Below are 15,377 nucleotides of genomic sequence, written 5' to 3'. Positions count from 1 at the left end.
CTGCAGGGCTCTTGTGGTGCCTGTTTTCTGAAGGGAATTTGTAAGAAGACTTAGTAAGATGATCTATCTATCTAAGCCTTCTTGCTATAATGTATGTCAAGACCAAAACTGGTACTCTTTTTCTTCCTTTCACCACTACCCATGCTGAATTTCTCTCAGCTGTTAAAATAGCAAGGCTCGGTGGCTTAAATGTTGGTTTGACCAATCCCTGATTAATGAGGGATCTGGACTCTTGGGAATCATACTCTTCTACAGTTAGAGTTACTATGGCAAATCTAAGTGGATGTCTTGTGTGCACAGCCCATTGGGTAAGAGGATGATGCCTCCTCCAGCTGACCAGTGTCAATTTTACTAGAAGATGTTGACACCTCTTCTCACCTACTGGTCTGTAGACATAAGGAGTCTAAAGTTATCTGATGAAACTCAACCACATAGAGTGCAGAGCTGCAGAGATAGAAAGCCAAATGTCTCCTGATGAGTTGCTGGAAGTTGTAAGTAGCCCATTTTTGCTACCATGCATGTATTTTGAACCCATAAACACTTCCTATTGGAGATACAGTGCCATAATCTCTGATTTAATACTTATACTGATTTCTAAAAAACGATACCCTTGCAGCTTGAGAATTGCCCCCATGCTCACTCCTCATCTGTGCCTTTCATAGACTGCCCTAGCATTCTACAATGTTAACTGCCTTTGAATGCTTTTGTATGTAATGCAATGAATAGGTTTCATGGTCATGGTCCCACTCCTATACATCCTTTGCTGTAAAATGGGTCTTCTGAGTGGATGAAATGTAGCTCAAACATCACAGAAAACCTGATAATGTTGCTGGCTGGGGCTCTGTCTGCACTGATGTAAGACACTCATAGTCAGAATAAGTGTTTATATGTGAGAGTTACTGATGGATCTTCAGGATCCAAGAAGCTTATTGTAATTGACTTGCCACCAAATGGCTGATTGGATTAGTCTAGCTATATTTTTTGTTCATGTATATCAAAATCGGAGAGAAATAAGTATAATAATTTTACAAACTCCAGAGAAACAAGAAAGATTAAAGGTGACCCAGAGGATAAGATTAAAATGATCATATCTCTGATATAATACCAACGTTCCCCAAAGTTCAGCGTTTTTAGTTTAATTCTTACATTTAAACATGTTGCTATGGAAGGTTTTGTGATTGCTCTTAGTTTTTCCATGGAATCATAATGGTGGAGGACGTTCTTACATTACCCTGTTGTTTGACATTTCTCTATTTGTGAAGTGTTGCATATTAATTAACTTTTCCACTGTAATCTCATTTTGAAGCACAAGATCTTTATTGCTCTGGTTTCTTTCCCTACAACTTCATCCCAATTGTAGGTATAGCCCCCTCTTCTTCAGAGCACCAGTAATGCAAGGCTGTGATGTCTAACGGATTTTTCTGAAGATTTTAAATCAGCATTGCCGCTCTAGTGAAGCCTATTGTCTGATGCTTTTTAGAAACAATTTCACAAGTCTATTTCTTATTCCAGATATATATTTTTACAAAAAGACAAGAAAACTATTTTTCTTCCTAATTGTACAAAAAAATACAAAACTATATCCACTGCTCCCCTTTATGTAGAACAACTAACACCATTTTCCTTCAACTTTTCTGTCAAGTCTAACCCAGGACTTTGCATAGTTTCTGCTTCAAACCAAAATGGCCTCTCATGTTTTCCTCTAAAAATAGGCTTCTACCTCAAGTTTCCATGGTTAGAGTAATAAAGTGTTACCAGAAACACCAAAATGATCTTTTTCTCTTTAATTTTTTTTATATGCATGTACCAATGACCAATCTTTCATTTTACCAAAATAGTTTGTTTAAATAGAGATGAGGATATAGAAAAGTTTTGCTCCTCATTTTTTTCATGATAAAATGTTACAGATTTCTACTAAAAGTTTATTTATTTTATTTACTTTATTTATTTGCTAAAACCATACAGGCTTTACTAAAAGTGTATTTATTTCTTGCAAATCTCTGGACTCTAATTTTCCCTTTGTCACTGAGTGATTAAAAGACAGATATAGTATAATTTGAGACATGTAAGAATTTCTGTGAACTATTCTCTGAATTTAAAACTTTCTATGCTTTAAATAGCTTTGACCTATATATAGTATTATATTTTTAGTTAATATACATTATATCTCATATATTATGTGTTATAAATATTTGACCCACATATAACGTAATATTTAGCTAATATATGCATTCTGTGTTATACATAGAAGTTTACTTCAGATCTAACTCATATTGCTCCTGAACACGCAAAAGCCGTAATGCATATACCTAGTATATTATTCATATATTTTATTCTATCATTTATCACTAAACATATCTACATATTTCATATGTCATTTGTTGTAAAATATGTATATTAAGTAATATAAAACACTATATAATGACATAATATAATGTTTGTAAATATGCCAAGTGTATATTATGACTTTATTCTCTCATGAACATTGTGACTTAAATCTGAGGTAAATATCTTGCCTTCCTTAAAAGAATATAAAATAAATATGACTTTTCTCTCTGTGATTTTCAAGACTTGTGGAAACTGTTTAATGTAAATTTCCTCATCAGTCATAAAACATCTCTGAAACACTTGTCTCTGAAAAAAAATGTACAAATGAAGGAATTTGAAAAGATTCCAAGATTCTGATGCAAAATACTTTCAAATATTAAGCCATTATCAAGATAATATACAAGAAACTTAAAAGACTAGAAAAAAATGGTGTTTCCGACTTTGCTTAAGTCGGAGATTCCTGTGGGGCAGATGAAATGAGTGTTTAGATGAACAACCCTGCCTGGCACAGGGGTAGACATCTTCAATTCTAGGATCATCTACAAAGGTGGATATGTTGGTGTGGAAAGCAATTGGTCCACCATGGATGACCTTTGGCAGAAAAATACAGCTTTTTGTGGATGTCCAGGTGCCATTTCCATAATCTGCAACCAACCCCTCCTTATAATTGGGCTATTTTGAGAGTCTGTCCATTACTTTTCTCACTCACATAATGCATTACCAAACATGTTACAATGAAAGAAACTTAAGAAAGAGAATAAAGAAGTTGAAAATATTGAGGAACAGGTGAATGTTTTTGAAGATGAATGAAAAAAAGAGACAAAAGAAAAATCTGTGTCAAACTTCTATCATAAGGAAATTGTATTTCTTCTATCTTATTACCCTTGTTATTATTTAAGAAATAATATAGACAATTTTAGTTTTTTTAAAATAAATTTTTGTTTGAAAAGTACATGAAATTCTTCAGGATATAGAATACCTATGCTTTGTATTATACCTGTTAACACAGCTCACTAGTTCTAACCACATTCTAAGTCAGTTAAAACTAGGAGGAGTCAGCTGGGCATGGTGGCTCATGCCTATAATCCCAGCACTTTGAGAGGCTGAGGCAGGCAGATCACGAGGTCAAGATATTGAGACCGTCCTGGCCAGCATGGTGAAACCTCGTCTCTACTAAAAATACAAAAATTAGCTGCGCATGGTGGCATGCACCTGTAGTACCAGCTACTTGGGAAGCTGAGGCAGGAGAATCGCTTGAACCTGGGAGGTGGAGGTCAGAAGGCAGATCCCAGAAAGATGAAGATCAGGTTCCTACAAGCTCAACAGTCTGCATAAACTGACTGCAAATGGAGTTTAAATGGTCAGATGAATCATCCCATTTCCTTATTCACTGGAAGTAATTGAGTATAGAAACAACTAAAAACATAAGATATTATAGTTATTTATATTTCTCTCTCACCCAAATGTACTGTAAATAATCTAAAAACTTCAGTTTATGGGATTATTTAAATGGTTTAAAATTTTTTTCCATTTAAATATTGATATGAATGGTATCTAAATACCCTCTTATCTTTAAATATTTCTACATTTTTCGTAAAACTTTTGCAGTTAAGTCTGTAAACAAATAACTTAAATTTTGTATGAGTCCTCCTACTTCTGTGTTTTGCCCTTGCATAATAAAATAAGGTATCAACTTCCAAGGACTCTGATGTAGAATGAATAAGAGGTTGGGAGTAGTGCCTGACAAATAGTGAAGTGTCCATTAAATAGGCATTATGAACATTTGAGGGCATATTCATCTTGACACATCCTTCTCTTCACTGTTGCTGCAGCAGAAGCATAATGATAGAGAGCAATCAATCAAGTTACTTGCATGTCTGACATGATTGTTGGAAGTGTTACTATACAGCATTGAACAAAATGACACACAAGAAGCTGACATGTGAACACTTCCTTTCTGGTGCACCTTAGCGGATGCTCTCTCCGACTGGGCCAAAGGAGGCTGCAATAATCAGGTCGGCGTGGTCCATGCTGCCCTTAGGATAGAGATTATTTAATTTATGAATAATTAAATCATTTATTAATATTCACAAATATCTATAGAGTAATTACAATATACTACCAAGAGGGGTCCTCTGCCTCCTCACATATCTGTGAAGTGACTAACGAATGAATTAGGTGAGCATTGGGCTTTGAGATTAGATTGCATGTGGATAAATGCCAGGGAACAAATAAACCCCAGTAGAAATTCAGTTTAACTTGTGCCCTAAGAGAAGAGTGATGTTAAACAGGCCTGCAAAGACTTTACATACTGTAATGCTCGACATAATTTTCATTGACACAAAAATCAATCAAGAAGTATATTGACTGGTATTATTAACGCAGAAAAATAACAGACTCATATAATTTTTCTCCGTTTTCTTTTTGTCTTAGGTATGTTTTGAGCATGTAGTAGGGCTAGCATCAGTGTGAAAGAAAAACAAAGTTTATAATTCTAACATTTGTTCAATGAATATTTGAAAATAAATTATATTTGAGAAAAAAATCTAGATTGAACAGATTTCCCGATAATTTGGGTGGGAAAACTTTGTACCCCTTTTATTCTGAGAGAGTTTACTTGACCTCTTAAATTTTTAAATCTTGGATGTGAAATTATGTCTGGCATCTGATTATAACAGACTCTTCTCAAGAGCATTGTAGATGTTAACATGTTCCAAAATTACAGTGTCTCAAGATCTATCAAATGGCAAGGTTTTCTATGCCCTGTTGTTATTTGATTTAAAGTCATTCTCCTTTGGACATATCCAGCTGAAACCAAGCACTCATTTAAAGATAATGTCTGCAACCACTGCTGCTAAAAGTAGGCCTTGAGTAATTCCTCCAGTTTCTTACAGGGAGAAAATTTGCTATATTCTTCTTGATGGAATGGTTCCATATATTTTTCAATCCAAAATAGCTCTCTGTGGTTTCAAGACAGTGGTCACACGCAGAGGTAAATGGTGGAATGTGTATATATCTAGGTAATTATTAAATGGGTTTTTGGGATTTCTTGGTTGAAAAGTATCTTGCTCATGCAGAGGGAGGATGTGGTAGGTCAAAATGAGCTCAGTGTGATAGGCCCATATTTTTGTTGATGTTCCTTCCCTTTTAATGGATTTTCTGCATTATCGAACCATGCCACTACCTTGCTGCAGCAAGGAGAAGGTCTGGAAGAGCTACTTCAAAGCCAGCCTCATCAAAATGGTGAGCAACTAGGACTTTTATTTGTTGTAGATATTCAATATAATGGGCACTTAGAATACGTTTCATAATTATTTGAATAACCATCACGATGTGTAAGGATAGAATCAGATTACTTCAGAGACTCTTTGCCATGAAAAGGAGTCTGATAGGTTCACCATGAGTGGATTTAACTGTGGAGTACTTAGGAGCTGTCCCTGAATCTGCCTTCACAACCTGTGTTGTGAGATAATTCAAGAGGCCTATGCAAGTGACAACGTAGCCATTTCCAAACATAACACAGTATATAGGATCCTAGGTACAACCTTAATTGCATTACTTTCATTTGTAAGATTAGGTAATGAAGAAAAATGCAAGGGAGGATGACATTATACGCCTATGTAAGTTTTTATATATAGAAAGTTCCTATATTAAAAACAATTATTTGTGCAATTAGATTTAGGGTGATAAACTCTTCTAGACGACATAGTGCTAATGATATTCTCTGATTATTTTCCACAAGAGACCACAGAAGCTAAGGTAAAAGGAAGTTATCTCTATTGCATAGCTGCCCTTTTAAAAAAAAATGTCAATAACTTATTTTAAATACCTTTCCTTTATAATTAATATTATAACTAAAACCTCATGGGTTTTAGAAGCAAAATTTAATTAACTTACTTTAAAGAAAATGAAAAATATTAAGAACAAATACCATTTGCTTCCATGCTATTTGCCTGTAGCTATCATACCCAGCAATAATGAGCTCTCTTTCAGTGCTCCTATCATCTCTCCTTTGACTTTGCCGAATATTTTCACCAAAACCACCAGGGTCCCTTGTCCTGGCACATGCTCCTCGTTACCACATCTCCCACTTCTCATATCAAGTGCGTGGTCTTGGTATTACAGTTTTCTTCCTTGAAATTGCAAATAGCAGTTACTGTACTGCAGTATTTACAATGACAAAATCTTGGCATTCAAAAGAACTTTAAATTGCCTCTAATTCATGGCCAGCTAATTGTACAATCTCACCCTGGCCTCAATAATGTTAATGATCAGATCCACAAGTACCAGTTTCCACGTGCTGAGTTCTGTCATAGTTTGCCTAGCTATATGAGTATTTTCACTAATAGCAATTACAGTAATGGGAGAGTCATAGACTAGACATAATCCATCTGGAGATATTTAAACATTTTAATGGGCTAACTACTGAACAGTAATCAGAAGTATAGTGATAAAGTTGCAAAGTGAAACAATTCTCTTTCTTGCAAATTTTCTTGGATTTTCATGCAGAGATACAGAAAATTTAGAAATAGTCCCAAGGAGAAAACTTAAAGTGACTAAAATATTTGAAAAGAAAAAGAAAATCTGAACCCAGAGTACATAGCTCAGCAATGGAATGGTTTTCCATGTAACCAGTTCTTTTACATTGCCATCAAGAATAAAAAAAGAAAATATTAACAAGTAACATTTAGCTTATTCTGACTTTAAGCTTCCTGACTCATGCATAAAATTGTTGAATATTTTAACAAAGACAATTCTGTAGTCTACTTCTCTGAAACACACACACACACAAACACAAACAAAAATACTCACTCTTACACACCTCCAAAGGTACCTATGACGGTGTCCATTTTATTTATTTTGATTTTTAACAATTTATTTTAGTAAATAGAGATGGAGTCTTGCTATGTTGCCAAGGTTGGTCCGGGACTCCTAGGCTCAAGCAATTCTCCTGCCTCAGCCTCCCAAAGTGCTAGGACTATGTGAGCCACCATGTCCAGCCAGAAGTGTCTAATTAAGTGATTTTAGTTTGCATTTTCCTTTTTAGCATCTTTTAAAAATAATATTGCATGTAAAAGTCAATACTCTAGGTGATTCTAGACTGATAGTGCTCTACTAACTTGATTTTTAAGGTGTATTTATCATACTAATTCCAAGCAGAATTGAAAATAATTGGTTCTGTTGAAAATTGCTTATTCTTTAAAAGAAAGAAAGTATAAGTTTTTAAAGCATCATATAACATTTCAGTGTAGTAGCAATTTATTAGTAAGAAGTTTTTTCAAATTTCTTATTTAAAAAGCAAACAAAATAACAGCCTGATTTATAATCTGTATTGAAAAGTTCAGCAACCTTTTAATGTTCCCTGTGACTTTATTAATCTTCAATAAATTAAATTCTTCCACTTATCACATGGTTGAGTAAAATAGTGTTTGATTCTCAGACTAATTATAGAAGACACTGCATAACTATCAAAATGATGGACCCCCATGATCACTGTGAGCATTGTCATCACATTGGTCATTTATTGCCAGACCTCAGTGTACTGGGATATCTATCCTATTTTTGTGTTGACTGTTATTTTTGAGAAGTGCCATTTAAATGAATGGAAAACAAAAATAAATTTAGACAAAGCTCATAGCTTAAATCTGTTTTGTATAGCAATATTATGGCTTAAATAATATACTAACACTTTGACAGTTCAATAACATGCACACATTGCATCTAGACATTATAATCTGCTACAATTGCTACCAGTGGAGGAAAAAAAATTGCATCAGATGCCCCATGACACATCCCTCTTCTACTTCATCAACCAATTTTAGGAGATACACATTTTGGATCCTACTTCTTAAGGTAGAAAAAAAATCTTAATATGGGAAATGATAGAGCAGCAGAGATTTAAATTGGTTTGGACCTGTACTTAAGGCATTTAGGCTATCTTGGCAGCAGATGATGTAATCCTTTAACAAGGAGGATACACAGCTATTGACATGCTAATCAGGAGCTCCAGTGGTTTCAGAGATTGATACTGCTTTGCTAAAGCTATTGTTGATAATAAAATTACCAGAATTGTTGAGTTCTCTGTGCCTATGACAGAAGGGTCAAAGTTTCAATAAAAGTAAGTGAGCTCATTTCATATAGCTTTTGTTAATGTCATCCTGTTCCAAATAATAGGGCAGAAATAAATATTAGAGATAGAGCGTTGAGTATTCTGCACACCTGTTGCATTCATATTTCTAACATAAACTGTGTTTTTGTATAGTAAATTGGCCAAATTGTGGTCGCAAAAAGGGGATGCCTCTCCTTTCCAACTAAACGCTAAACATTACCTAAGGAAATCAATCAATTTCAATAAGAAGAATAAAGCTAAGCTAAACAAAATTTATCCAGTCTTATTTAAGATTTTAACATGAAATTGAGGCTTATGTCTGCAAAATCAGTTGGGGTTCACTTCTACCTTAGATCCTGCTACTTTGTTAGAAAAATGTTGGCATTTTTACTACTTCTATAGGTAAGAAAAAAGAATGGAAGGCGAAAAGAGAGAAAGACAGGAACTAAGGACAGGCAGGCTGCAGGAGACATAATTAAAATCACTCTCTAATAAACCATGTTTTTTAAGTGAAAATGTTATATGTAGACTATGAAATTCAAAAATGGAAAATAAATATTATTTTTCTATTCTCAAGTCTTCTCCATGGTGTGGTAGCAAGGAAGAGTGTAATTGTATTACTGCCAGCAAGCATATAAAATTACTAATTGAAGAAAGAAAAAATTAAATTTGGTAGGGAAATGTTTGTTTATTCTCCCACGCTTTGAGATAAATGATTTCTACCAAAAGTAGTCGATGTTCCTAAGTAACAGGTAATTCTTAGGGATCAATATGGAAAAAAGATGCCGTGAAGAAATTTTGACTTTCTATCATTACCCTAAAAATGTTTATTTTTAAGTAAACTTTCCTCCTAGTTTTAAAAATTCTTATAATTTTAAATTTAATATGTGTGTAACATGTTGAAAACTACACATATGCACACATACGCACAGACACACACACACACAAACACACATATTATGGCCAAATAATGTAAAATGACCATATACTACTCATCAATCTACATTAAAATAAATAATGATCTAAAAATCTGACTACTTTTCAGAACTCTGCAAAGATCATGTAAAACAACATAAAAATAATACATTGGGGAAAAAAACCACTAAAAATGACAAATACATTTTGCTTCCTTACCAAATAAGCAATCAAAATCCATGGGTTTACTTAGCAACTGTCCTGCTTACAAGGTTCTGCCTCTTGAATTTTGGAGTAAGTCTAATCCTCCCTGAAGTTTCCTTTACTGATCCAGCATTATCCCCAACTTATTTCTGCCTGGTGATAGTATTAATTTGTAGAAGTCCAGTTAATTCTATAAAAAAACTACACAGTTATGTGCAATCAGAGAGCTCACATATTCTAGTCCAGGTTACTTTTCACTCTATGGCATAGGCACCTGGCTGTGCAGATCATCTTCACTGAAAGGAATATTAAACAAGAATCCAAGGTAAAAGCACATCCGGTTAAAGAGTTCACAGTATTCCTGGGCCACGGAGAAAAATGTGTTCCTCCTCATTCCTTTCGTGTGACTTCTGGTGAATCAGCCTCCCTGAACTTTAATTTTTTTATCTGCTTTTTTTTTAAAGTTTGTTCCCTGTCCATTTAAAGTTATTTTGAGTATCAATTGAGATGTACATGAAATGCATAAGGTACAAAGTCTTACACAAATGTAAACTCTTCCTGGCACAATTGCTGTCATCATTACTGACCAATGTAAACTTGTTGCCCTAAGCCATTAAATATTCATGGTTGAATATGACTAAATCACAATGAAAACAATGAATGATTCACAAGCCAAGCCCAAAAGACAAATTATAAAAACATAACTTATTTCTAGATGGATATTTCTAGACCTTTAAACATTCCTAATAATATGGCCCAAACTCCTATGGTTCTCTGAAATTAAAAAAAAATAATTTCATTATGTTCTGCATATTATAAAGTGTGATATAAACATAAGAATTCCAACACTGTGAGGTCAGTTTACAAAACAAAATCTCAGAATCCACATGAGCTTATTTTAAGGAATATAAAAGCCAACAAATACTAACGTGCACTGAACAAAGACTTTGGGCCAGGCAGTATTATAAGCATGCTCATTTAAGCCTCATAGTATGCCTATTAGATAGGTAATATTACCATAACTGTTTTGCAAATGAAGAAACTAAGGCATAAAAAGTTCAGATAACCTGGCTAAAGTCCCACTGTTGGCAAAAATGAAGTCAAGAGTCCATGGTGTTAAATTACTACACAGTGTTCTCTCTCTAGTGAGATGCTGACCAAATATATCAAATGTTACTGAAAAGCAAGGCAAATGAGAAATTCAGAATAGAGATTGCATTAAAAGGCTCTATATGATATAACTTATTTAGAATGGCTGAGTACTGAGCCCTACACATTTCAGGTGTTCAATAAATGTCAAATTACACTAAATCTACATGTAGTAGTAGGGCAAAATATGTAGCAAAAACGTAGTTTTCAAGGTTTCTGTATTGTATACTTTATATGTGTAAGTGTCTAAATGACAAAAGTTCCATTTAAATGACTATATTCAGTAGGCAGGGCCATATTATATGCCTGGTCTTTGGCAAAACTGTTAAGTATAGAGAGAAAATTCCTACCTTGTCTACTCGATAAACTAATAAAATTTAAAGCTATTTTAATTTAAACACAGCCATATTTATGTCCTGATACCCAAGAGAAATATCTTTTTCATTTCTGGGGATTGGAGTATCTACTGAATTAATGATCCCTCCCTGTATAACAAGTTACTCCAAAATGTAACAGCTTAAAACAGCAAATGTACACACAATAACATGCATCTATTGGCTCCTACTGAAATGTTGAACTTACTTGCACTTGTCTTTTCGTAAATGTGTCTTTTTACAAACACATGTTCTCATTTTTTATTATGACTTTATGATTGAAAATGCTTGGTCACCAAGTGTGAATGTGATCAGGTTTAGAAGATATTGCCAAACAGTTTTTCGAAATAGTCATACCAATTTAAGTTATTTTTATTTTAGATATTCTGGCAACTGTGCTGTGGTTTTGAGGTTTTCATTTTTGTTTCCTGTTAATGACCTTTAGCATCATTCATAGAATAGTAATTGGCCAATTGGCTATCCTCCTTTGTGAAGTGACTATTGGGTTCTTTTGCCCATTAGTCTTTTGTACTGTCTCCTGGGGGACAAAGAGGGTGTTATTGGAGAACTTTATCTAATTTGTTTTATGGGTTTATAGGACATATTTATCTAATTTAGATATGCATACCAGCTTGTGGTTTGCATTTTCACTCCCTTGAGGATTTTGACAAAGAAGTTATTAATTATGATGGAATTCAATTTAACTTTATGATTATTAATTTTTGTCCTGTTGACAAAATTGCTTAGAGTCATAAAGATACTTTCACTTAGAGTCATAAAGATACTTTCCTGTATTCTTTTTAGAAGTTTTTTTTTTTTTTTCTTTTAGCTTTCATATTTCAACTACTTTTTTTCCCTGAGATAAGGGTTGAAGCTTTGGGTAAAGATTTTCTTTTTTTATTTTGCATGGATATCCAATCAATTAAAAAAATCAGTTGTTATAAATTATTTTTTATCCATTTTACTTTGGAGCCACTTTGCTATAAGTCATGTAGCGTGTTTGTATTTGCTTCTGGACTCCATTCTGTTTTACTAAATTATTAATTCCTACGTACCAATTCTACACAGTATTAGTTACTGTATCTTATAATATCCCTTGATATCTAAATTTTTAATTCTTCCAGCTTTTTTCTTCTTATAAATTGTCTTGGCTATTCTTGGCTCTTTACTTTTCCATATGAATGTAAAAATCAGCTTGTCACATTTGACAAATCTTATAATGGGATTGTTAATTGAGATTGCATCAGATCTATGCAATCTTGGTAAAGCTGACAGCTCGATAATATTGAGTCTCCAAATCTATTAATGTGATCTATCTTTCCATTTTATGAGATCTTTGTTAACTTTTCTCAATAATATTTTGCACTTTATCGTGTAATTTTTGTATCTCTTGTTAAATTCATTCTATGTGTTTGACTTATTTTATGATTATGTAAATAATAACATCTATTTTTCTTCATTTTCTCTGTGCTTGCTATTGGCATATATAGAATTTGGCTTGAGCTGTATACTGCAAAACTTTGTTAGATTTACTTCCTAATTTTAATTTTTTTCTGTAGATTGTTACGGATTTTCTGCATATAGTCATGTCACATGTGATTAATAACAGTTTCTTTTCTTTCTTTGCATATTAAAATAATTACTTTTAAATTTGTTTACCCTATATTACACAATAAAATATCTATTACAAGTGTAAACACATGTGGTGATGGAGAATTTTTTTTCCTTTTCCCAAACTTGGAAATATTCTAATATATTATGATTAAGTATAATTGCTTACCATAGAGATTTTATGCATACCCTTTATCATATTAAGTCCTCTACTGCTAGATTTCTAACAATTTTTTAATAATAATGCCTGCTTAATTTTATCAAATTATTTTTCTGTATCTATGCATGATGATATAATGGTTTCATAAAATCAAACGAATTTTTGCTGAAATAAAGTTCTCTTGGTCACAAAGTATTATGCTTGTTTTAGTAACTTTCTAAAGCTGATGCAATTTAAACTTACCAAAAAATAGCAGAACAATGAAGGAAAATCACATTTACCCTCTATCTATATTCTGTGATTGTTTACATTTTACTCATTTTCATTATCCATCTATCTACAAGTCTATGTATTAAAAGATAAAAATATATCTAAAATATCTTTCTATTCACTTATCTATCCTATCTATTGACCTGTCTACATGCAATCCATCTCCGTGTCTCTCCATATATATACATATGTGTGTGTATATATATAATACACATAATTATTTTCTGAGGTATCCCAATATTTAGATATTTTCTAAATATCTACATAGACAACATAATTTTCTGAGGTATCCCAATATTTAGATATTTTCTTATATAACCACTATATAATTATCCATATCAGAACATTTTTACATTAATAAAATACTATTATAGAATTTGTCACCCAAATATTTGGAAATAAAGCAAGAAGTTCCACCATGGACAAGTTTTTTTTTATCCAGGCTATCACACAACAATGACTAAGACCACCCTGTTCAATGCTGTTCTCCTGTAAATTAGACTTGTCATGTGTTCCCATAAATATATCCTCCTGGCCTGGCCCTCCAGCACTCCTGGCCACTCATCTGAAGAGGTATCAGAGCTCACAATTACTAGAATATGTAAAAGTCCTTCCTCTATAGTGGTACAAGATCTTTCCCCATGTTGTTGGTTGGCATGGTGTTCTATTCGACTAGTTAAGCACGTAACTTTTGCTATTAGTGTTATTGTCTTTACTAGCTAATCTGATATCTTGTCCAGTCTCCTGGAAGAAAGCACCCGCTAGGACCTCTATATGATTAGCAAGCGTAAGAGTAATGAGAAGCTTTCAAGAATGTTCTTTCATCCTGACTGCACACCAAGACCAGCTCCAAAACTCTCCACAGAATATTTGGTATAGATGGTTCAGCGTTGATTAAACCACTACTTATGTTTTTGCTATTAAATTTTGATAAGCTTTTGTGTAACTTAGAAAAAAATTAATACATGCAAAGTCGTGTGTGTCCATGGGACTAAATTGGGAATTCCACCCTCAATTAGAGTTCCATCTGAATGTGCTATAAGACTTTTGGTAGATGTCTTTGGCATACCACTGAAAGCAAGTTATTGGAAATATCCAGCCATCAAGTCACATCAAAATTGTCCTCCCTTGAGAGTTCCACTTCAGTTTACACTAAATGCATTCTATGCACATTCTCACATGGTGTGTAAAAAGTAGCAAATCAAGCTTTGGCATAATGTAGGAGGGCATCAGCAATATACATCCCATCACATTTGGTGTTTATGTTAGCAATAGATTTTGATTTTAGGCACCCAGAATGAGGAAGCTATGATATTCAGTATTCTCAGCCCTATATTCATTGGTCCTATGTATCTCAGGTCGTTTACAAAAATTTAAACATAATAATCAGTTTTAGCACTTAAACCATGAACCACAAGGTAACTGAAGGTAAATGTAATGGTTTTAAAATTAGAGGGTGTTCTGTTCCTGCTCTTTCCATGGTATCCAGGTACGGATTTTAGGCCAAGCTTCTGAATTGTCTAAAGACTAATTCCCATTAGCTAGAGAAAACAAGTCCAGAGATTTCACTCAGCGATGCCATTTTGCTACCAACCCATCTGAGAGAGAGAGAGCTAAGAGTTTCCTCTCTAAGGCACTCTTCAAAGGCATGGTTGTCTTCCTTCGTGGGATTACTACCCATCTATGAGGACCTATATCCATTTTTTACCTGATTTAACCCACAGACTTCCCCAATACTTGGAATTTTCTGACTCAGATGTATTATTCACACTTAGGGACAATGATCACAACATTTATGCTAAGACTTGCCCCACTCTCACCTTCAGGTCGATGTAATAAGATTTAAACGTTAAAGGATCACAAACCTGTCCCTGTTTCTTGATAATAAGGCCACGATTATTGTTACTCCTAACATGGTTACACGGGGTAAAATTAATATACACCCTATGGCACCATTAGGAGTGTGTGCTGGCAAATTTAATAATATGGCTGTTGTTTCCCATGCATTGATATTTTCTTCTTGGGCAATCATAGTTTAAATGAGCCTGAGACCATCATAAGAGGAACATATAAAATAAAAATTGGGGGATGTGTCCAAATTATTAAAATGTATATTTTTCAACCTTTTCCCATTACCTCATTCTCATCTACTCTCAGAAAAATTTCCAGTGGAATTTCCATCTTTATTCTCTTCATAATCAATCTAGGGACATATTTGTGAAAGCCAGGCTTTCAGTTCTGACCCATCTCCTTTTTA

This window comes from Theropithecus gelada, chromosome 18, assembly GCF_003255815.1.
Source record: "Theropithecus gelada isolate Dixy chromosome 18, Tgel_1.0, whole genome shotgun sequence".
In the NCBI taxonomy this organism is placed as follows: Eukaryota; Metazoa; Chordata; class Mammalia; order Primates; family Cercopithecidae; genus Theropithecus; species Theropithecus gelada.
The sequence above is the reverse complement of the archived record's forward strand: the minus strand, read 5'-3'. Positions refer to the sequence as shown.